We start from the raw sequence: 9,058 nt of genomic DNA, 5'->3' as shown, positions 1-9,058 counted from the left end.
CACCAACTTCTGATCAATTTATTTTTCAGTCCAAGTAAATCTTTGTGTCAAATTTGAAGAAATTCCCTCAAGGTATTCTGGAGATATTGTGTTCACCAGAATAAGATGGATGCAAGGTCACAGTGACCTTGACCTTTGACAATCAATGTCCAATCAGTTCATCCTTCATTTCAAGAGAACATTTGTGCCAAATTTGAAAAGAATTCCCTCCAGGCATTCTTGAGATATCGTGTTCATGAGAATGAGTCAGATGAGGTCACAGTGACCTTGACAATTGACCCATGACCACCAAAATGTAGTCAGTTCCCTGTTAGGTCTGAGTGGACATTTGTGCCAAATTTGAAGGAATTCCCTCAAGGCGTTCTTGAGATATCCTGTTCAGGAGAATGGGACGGATGAACAGACAGCCCAAAACCCCAAAAATATAATGCTGGCAACGGCCATTGCTGGCACAAAGGCATAATTAAAAACAATAAATACATGTAGAAAGTAACATCCAGTACCTTTAAACTAGTTTAACTTTTTGGTCTTTTGGCTTTCTTCAGGACAGTGAGATGAAGAGACTGATATCAATCTATGTGTGTTACATGTGGACCTAGGCCCTATTTCAGAAAGTAGGCTCAACAAACTCTGAGCCTAATCCCGATCTGTGAGTTGACTGATCCCGAGCTGGGAAACTCTGAGTTTTCGGTTCCAGAACAGCTGATCGGAATTAGCTCAATCAACTCTGAGTATGTTCAGCCTGAGGGTAGTGCGTTCCAGGCAAGCACCCCAAGCCATCATCAGTGGAGTGTGGATAACATGATTTTCAGTGGCAGAAAGTGGAGTTAAAAGCAGAGCCACTTATTTCATCTCAACTGAATCAAAGATTTTAATGACCACGAATGAAGACATGAAAAAACAAATACAAAAACTATTAGGCAGTTGCAGCTAACCAGCGTGAGGTGTGATGGAAAAAGACTGCAGAGCATGTTAACAGTGTTCATGCTCAGATGGAGCTATGATGGGGATGCTGAGTGCCATAAATGAGCCAATTACACCGCAGAATCTTTGAATATATGAAAAGTATTCATGAATCATTGCATACTGTATCCACGCAGATTACTTTCTTGTTAACACTGACAAACCCACAGTTCTGTGGAATTCCTCTTTTTTTTGTTTAAAGATTATTTTTGGGTTTTGTTGCCTTTAATGGCAGGACAGCATAGCCTTAAGGGAGAGAGAGAGGGGGCGTCGGTGGCTTAGTGGTAGAGCAGGTTCCCATGTACAAGGCTGTTGCCGCAGCAGCCTGGGTTTGACTCCAGCCTGTGGCCTTTTGCTGCATGTCAACCCCTCTCTCTCTCCCCCCTTCACGCTTGTCTGTCCTATCAATTAAAGGCCAAAATGCCCCAAAAAACATCTAAAAAAAAGGGAGAGAGGGAACAACGCGCAGCAAAGGACGACAGGCTGGAATTGAACCCACAGCCACTGCAATAAAGACTAAACTCCCGTACTTGGAGCACCTGCTCCATCCACAAGGCCACCGGTGACCCGTGGGATACTTCTTTGATAAGCCGTTCTGATGTATGCCCAGGGAGAACCACTAAAATGGGCAAAAGTCCTTTCAGAGCCAGTCACTTTTCTTACAGCCCGACAAACCACTGTCTTGCTGATGTGTTCAGTGTCTCTGATCAAAGAATCAAAGGGCAATGCATAAAATTAGCTCAGATGATAATGCAAATCCATGATGTGTAATATTTGATATATCTGGGTGGAATAGAATGTTAGATAAATGATAGACTGTGAGGTGAAATTGTATCTTTCATATAGTCACTCATCTGGGGAGACATCCAAACGGGGTCGAATGACCTTCTCCTTACGCAACAGCCCCTGAACAAACTGCGCCTCAACGTCCACGACTTAATTCACAAAAAGACACGCCATGTTTCTCCTTCCGGCTACACGCTCAGCCTCAGGCTTAGATGAAGTGGCTTCACGGAGTATGTTGCCATGGTAACTCTCTCGGGGTTATGCTGAACTGGCTTTGTCAAACATAAGACACAGAGTTTCCCTCATCTCAGGCTTAACATACGCAGAGTTTTCACTAATCTTGTTCTCTGAAATAGGGCCCTGGAGTATTTTGCTTACCTTAGTGTAAAGACTGGAAGCAGGGGAAAACAGCTTGCCTGGCTATCTCTACAGTCGTCCCCTCCGACAGATGAAGGTAGTCTGTGGAAATATGGACAATATTCATTCTTGAGGCACAAGTCTGAAAATGGTTATGATACAGGCTTTGGGAAAATAACATTACCGTACCCCCTCTATCCAAACTCATAGAGTAGCTTATTGTTGAAGCTAATTAAGAAAATAACTTGCTAGGAGGATGCAATTTAAATAATCAAACTCCATGGTCCCTTGTTTTTTATCAGAAGAAATGCATCATTTCCTAAAAATAGGAAACACAGTACTGTCGGAGTGGATTTTCAGACAGAAACATATATTAACAAGCTAACAAGAGAGGGGTAGCATCTCACCACAGAGTGCCCCAGGGATGACGTTTTTCTGTAGGCCGATGCAGGAGTTAGCACCGCCCTGGTTCCCTCGTCAAAAAGCCTATGGGATTTTATCATTAGACTCTGGATTACTGCTAAAAATAAGCTCTGTGGCAAACACATGATTGTGATACTTAAATGTTTTGTTTAGCAAGATAATATTCACAAATGAACACCTCTTTCATGATTACTGAAGCCAGAAGTAAAAACCCAAAGTTAGGCTATAAACTAACTAGATTATGGTTGCATGTCCCAAAATCACCACAATAAGATTGTAAAGCTGTGATCAGCAAGGTGAGTGGGGTATTTACTGACACATTTTATGTCCTAGAACAAAACATGAAAGTCTCTTAAGCTTGTGTTAACCACAGACCTTATTTCCTAATCTGTTGAACTATTCCTGTAACAAAATAAATAAGGCTACAAGACAGCTATTTGCCAGTCTTGAAATGAACAGAACATATTCTGAAGGCAGACAGTATTTCAGAGACAGAGGTTTAATTTGGACACTTGTAATAAATATGATATGACATGATAACCAATGTGTCCTGTTTTAGAATTAATTAGTTTTCAGCCATGTTTCACCAAGAAATAAGCCAGATGGAAACACATTTATGGTTCTTCTAGAAATCCTGTTCAGCTATGACAATTTATCGATGTGTTTGCAAGGCCGAAAACTGGCTTAACACTGCTGATGCTGGAATGTGTGTTAAATAAGCAGTCAGTGTTAAAGGCTTCTCTGTTGGCTGTGGGCCCATATAGACACTGGCTTAAGAGGGGATGGAGGTGGATGGACACTGGATCATGTTGTAGAGTGTAGTGTAATGTACTGATTTACTGAAGACATATACTGTACCTTTTAGTTGACTTTTAAAAGATACATGTTGAAGCAGTGTACTCTGTGCATTGACAAATTACACACTGGTTTATTATTTCATGTATTCCTATGACACACACGCTCACTGAGCATTTAAGCATTGTGGTGGAGAAGTACCTAGGCATCATTTCTAAAAATAGCATGAGGATGGGCTCAGAAACACTGGTGGAAAATTAGGGGAATTACAGCTTGTCCTGAGAATGACCCTAGTAAGAGGAGGCGGTCTTAGATTGTCTAGGAAAAACATTACTCAGCAGAAATATGACACCATTATGGTGGTAGGATGAAAGGAGAAAAAGTGACTCAGCAGAGGTGGGATATCGTTACGATCAGAGCCAAGTGGGAAGGATTAAGAAAGAGATGACTCAGCAGAAAATCTTTACAATAAAAACAAGTGCACAAACAAAGAAATTTCAGTCTTGCTCCGGAGCTTGACTCATTGGGTTGTGATGTGTTTGTTGCCTGCGAGCACATTAAACTCAGTTGCATCTGATTCTACGTGTCTCCAGTGATTTTTTTTGACCTCTGAGTATTTGAGTTTTTGACATGGAAGACAAAGAAAGTCCGTTTGAGAGGAAAAGAGCGAGGTCGCGAGCTAACTGGCCCAGCTCCCGACCATTTGAATTATTTTGCTTCTACAAGAGCCATAACTGTATACGCAACGTGCATGTGTGCAATGCATTTCATTACGTCCAAAGCCATAACACACACAGCTCTGGCTATTTTGCAATGCATTCTGTGTTTGCAATGTCAACAGATCAGTATGAGAAATATATTTAAGTATGAGGAATATATCAAATACCTCTGGGTGAGACTTTTGTTGGGCCAACTGCATTAAAATCTGGTGATCTTGGGTTATCCTCAACCAAATGAGTGTAGTTCCATGGGTTTTGACAGTTGTGTAATAAACTGTGCATTAAATGGTCCTAGATTAAATGATGTTAATGGTGTTTGACCATCTATAAATAGCTGGTGTGCATGCACCTCAGTCATTTACGGCCATACCACCCAGAATACACCTGAGCTTGGACACTAAGCAGGGTCTGCGGTTAACACAAGCTTGAGAGACTTTCGTGTTTTATTCTACGACATAAAATACATCAGTGAATACCCCACTCACTTTTCTGTAACAATCCAAAATCCCGTGGAAAAATACCATTGGCTTTTTGATGAGGGAGCCAGGGTGACACTAACTTCTGCGTCGGCCTAGAGAAAAACTTCATCCCTGGGGCCCTCCCAGTGCTGAAAGCTTGTTGCTCTTATCTTTCATCAGCAGAGGGTGCTGCTCCTTCTTAACTGGAGCCATGTTCAGCATGTTTTTTATTTGTCAGTCTGGACGTGGGGCTCTGCATTGTGATTGTGCTTTATGTTTTGCCTCCCTATAGTGTGCCATGCTGCTGATTGGTACACATTTGCTGCTCGAGTCAGTGAGTATACGTGCATTAACTCAAAACTAAATGCTGTGTATGTATTTCACTTTGTTGTTTACTTTGATATCTATTGTAGAAAAACAAACATAAAATTAATTCTAATACATGTAGACTGTTATCTGGAAAACCTTCACATGATGACATTATTATAACTTCATTCACGTTTTATTTACTGATATACTTAAGCTGACAGATGGCACCACAGTCTCACTTGCAGTGCTGCTAGTACGTTGGACTTTGTTCCTCTCCTTCATGGTCTATAATCCATCTCCCCAATTAAGCAAGCTAACATGGTGCTTGAGTAACTGTAACATTAACTCAGACTGCTGACTGTGTTAAAAGTAAGACGTTGTTGTAGACCGTCAGCTGTGGCCACATTTCACACTGTTGCTCTTTATCAGTCAGTGGGATGGGTCAGGAGCAGGACAGGTGGGAAAGTCTTCCTCTGGCTTCCTGTAACTGTTATACGTCTGTGGGGAGGTCTGTGTGTGATTATGGTTACAATCCAACTGAGACCTGGAAGGTTTCTATCCAACAGAGATGCATTAGGAAGCAAAGTATTTCCTGTAAATTCAACACTGATATGAAACAGCATTGGCTTTTTTCTGCCAGCGCACAAGTCATTTATACTTGGATGAATTGAAAATCTTCAGTTACAATAGGTTACAAAAAATCTCAGGCTAACTGATGCAGTGATATAATATGCATAGGAAATTACTTATAAGGTTACTGTTTACTGTTGCTGAATGCACTGCTTGGTACCTCAGTCACATTAACATCATAGATATACAGTCAGTTCATTCAAATAAACACAAGAAGTTTGTGCTCTAGAGAAAGGATCAGCACTCAGTGAATAACCACCTAAGCCCTATGATAAGCTATTATGGCAAGGCTTAACTATACAGACCAGTGAGCAGTGATAACTAACACGTCTTTGGGGTCATCGAGTGGGAACCTCCTTTCACCAGTGTTTCGTGTAGTTGGTCCCATGACACCTCCAGGAGGCTAGACAGTGGTCTCTGGCATCCCAGAGACACTCCCCTAATGCCAGGTGTCACGGCTCCCCACACCAACCCAAAAACCTCCTTTACCTTACTTAAACATGGCTTTCTCAGCCCAAACAGCACTGTTACCTTCAACCAAACCAAGGCTCCGTACATGCGAGCTCCAGGTAGAGACCGTGTTGATTCTACCTTTCCTAGCACACCTTACTTACGCATGACTTTTTCAGCCCAAACAACACTGCCAACTTCAACAAACCCAGGCTCCGTACATGCGAGCTCCAGGTAGAGACCGTGCTGATAGTACCTTTCCTAGCACACCTTACTTACGCATGGCTTTTTCAGCCCAAACAGCACTGCCCCCTTCAACAAACCCAGGCTCTGTACATGCAAGCTCCAGGTGACACAGTGCTGATACAACTTTTCTAGCACATTCATCATACTCTATTTCACATGCTATATAGCATAACTCCAATATAAGCTAAAGTTAAAGGAGATAAATAAACTCACATGTAGTGATGTGACTTGCCGTGCCAAGGCTTTGAAGCGTGTGTCGAGTAATCCAGGAAGTGTTTTTGCGATGCGCATATCGAGGCTTGTGTTGTTTCAGACGAGTGACGTCATTGGTGACGTCCGAAGCCTCGCTGGCCGGCTGTACCACGTGACTGGTTCGGGAAGTGGTTCAGATCTTGGCGCAAGTATTTGACAGTTATATAAACCCCATAGGTTTTATTCAAAATGTGTGGTTGTGATAGAGGAGAATTTTTGACAGTTGAGAGTTTGGATAATTGGATAGTTTGGAGAGTTAGGAGAGTTAGGAGAGTTTGGAGAGTTAGGAGAGTTTGGAGAGTTTGGTAGGATGGAGCCAGCGAGGAAGAGGAGGATTTCCCCCGTGTGGGAACACTTCGATTTGATCACTCCCAATAAGGTAAGCTAATTCTAACATTATTACAGATGCATTAAGTTTGCTTATCAATAACTGTATTTTTCACTATTTCTTCTTTTATTCAAAGGTGAAGTGTTTGCTATGTTCCAAGGAGTTGGGATATAATAACAACACCTCATCTATGCTGAGGCATTACAGAGCCCTGAATGAGAACAAGGACAACGGATGTGGACCGAGCTCGGGTGAGCCATTTGAAAATGCAATGATAAGATAGCATAAAATAATAGAATTAAATTGTTATGATAATGGTATTATCAACATTGAACAACATTTTATTGTGTGCTTAATGATACAAGTGTAATTCAATACTAATGTGGCATTTTTCAGGAGACAAGAATGAAATGGATGAGCACTTGGTTAACATGATAATCCAGGACACTCAGCCATTCAGCATTGTGGAGGACCAAGGCTTTCGGAAGTTTGTCAAGGCACTGAACCCTAACTATGTTCTCCCCACAAAGAAGGTGTGTATGTAAGCATATGAAGCTATTTGTTTTTGTTTTGTTCCCCCCATAACTGTGTTTTCTTTCCATTAGACTTTGAAAGCCATGGTGGAGGCCAAGTATAAGGAAACAAAGGAGGAGGCCAAAGCCAGCTTGCAGAAGGCATCTGCAGTCAGCCTCACATCCGATATATGGACCTCCATAAACACAGATGCATACCTTGCTGTCACCTGCCATTTTGTGGATGGTAGCTCCCTAAATGCAGTTGTTTTGGGGGGTACTGCATTTTCCTCAGGCCCATGCAGCAGAAAATCTGGCGAGGGTAAAAACTTCACTCATGGTAAGATAAGATGTACTTTATTAATCCTCAGATGAGGAAATTCAGGTGTAACCAGCAGCATCACACATTAAGAAAAAATCAATTGTTACAGGTAGAGTGGGGGATCACCGACAAGGTTACATGCCTTGTCACAGATGGTGCAGCAAACACGGGTACATGTGCCAGGGAGATGCATCTGCGTCACACCATTTGTGTAGCCCATACCATGAATCTGATTGTGAAAAGGCCCTTGACCAGAACCTAGTGGTGTGTGACATCCGGGCCAAATTGCGAAAAATGGTGGGCTATTTCAGGAGAAAGTATGTTCCTTGACTTCATTACAGTTTGTTTAATTATGCTGCTTTGTTTGAGCTGCTGCTGCTGTGGCAGTTCAGTTAATTGTTTTTGTTGTTGTTTTTAAAGGAGAGGCTCACACAGGTACAGGAGCAAATGGGGAGGCCAAAACTCAAACTTATACAAGAGGTGGAGACTCTGTGGAACAGCACCTACCACATGCTACAAAGAGTCTTTGAACTCAGAGAACCTGTGGGAGCAGCTTTGGCCAACCTAAGCACCGACATCACCCCACTCTCACTGTGTGTGTGTATGTATATATATATATATATATATATATATATATATATATATATATATATATATATTTACTGTATATAGATATATATATATATATAATGACATTTAAATTAACTACTGTAACTTACGGCCTCTGTTTCTGTTTTAGGCAACAAACTGTGGTGTCATCTTGATGACACAGTGATGCAAGCCAGAGGACAAAATGTCACAGCTGATGCCACAGTCGAGGTACAGCGGTACATGATGGAACCAAATATTGGAAGACGAGAAGACCCGCTGGAGTACTGGGAAAGACAAAAACACCTGTACCCCAACTTGCACAAGCTTGCACTGGCCTTCTTGAGCACCCCTGCATCCTCTGTGCCTTGTGAAAGGGTGTTCTCCAAAGCAGGCGAAATAATTTCTAAAAAAAGAAATCGCCTAAGTCCTACAACAACTGTAGAAAAATTGTTATTTCTCAACAAAAATGAATAAAAGTGTTTCCCCAACCCCAAGTTGCAAAAGCACATCTACTGCCCCATAACCCAAGTTAACACAAGCACTTTCACTGTCCTCACCCCCTATTTTATTATTTCTACTTTCCCTTGTGACCATTGTAATTTCAAAAAGTTAAGGTTTAAATCTACAAAATACAATAATACAAAAATAACATAGTGTGTAAAAAATACACACTATATTAATATAGGTGCACCATATATTTACTGTTCCTATAATGGAGAGTAGATTTATTCAATTCAGTTAAAAAAGTACAGTATATATACAAACCACTAATTGTAATAGCTTTTTTTGTCCAGTAGATGGCTTAGTAGAGCAAATGAAGCATCGAGAAGCTTTGCCCTTGAGTGAACCAATTTGATGAAAAGCTTCAATGCTTCATGAAGCTTCATCTGCCCATCACCACTCACATGATCAGCAAA

Source organism: Epinephelus lanceolatus, chromosome 22, assembly GCF_041903045.1.
Source record: "Epinephelus lanceolatus isolate andai-2023 chromosome 22, ASM4190304v1, whole genome shotgun sequence".
Lineage (NCBI taxonomy): Eukaryota > Metazoa > Chordata > Actinopteri > Perciformes > Serranidae > Epinephelus > Epinephelus lanceolatus.
The sequence above is the reverse complement of the archived record's forward strand: the minus strand, read 5'-3'. Positions refer to the sequence as shown.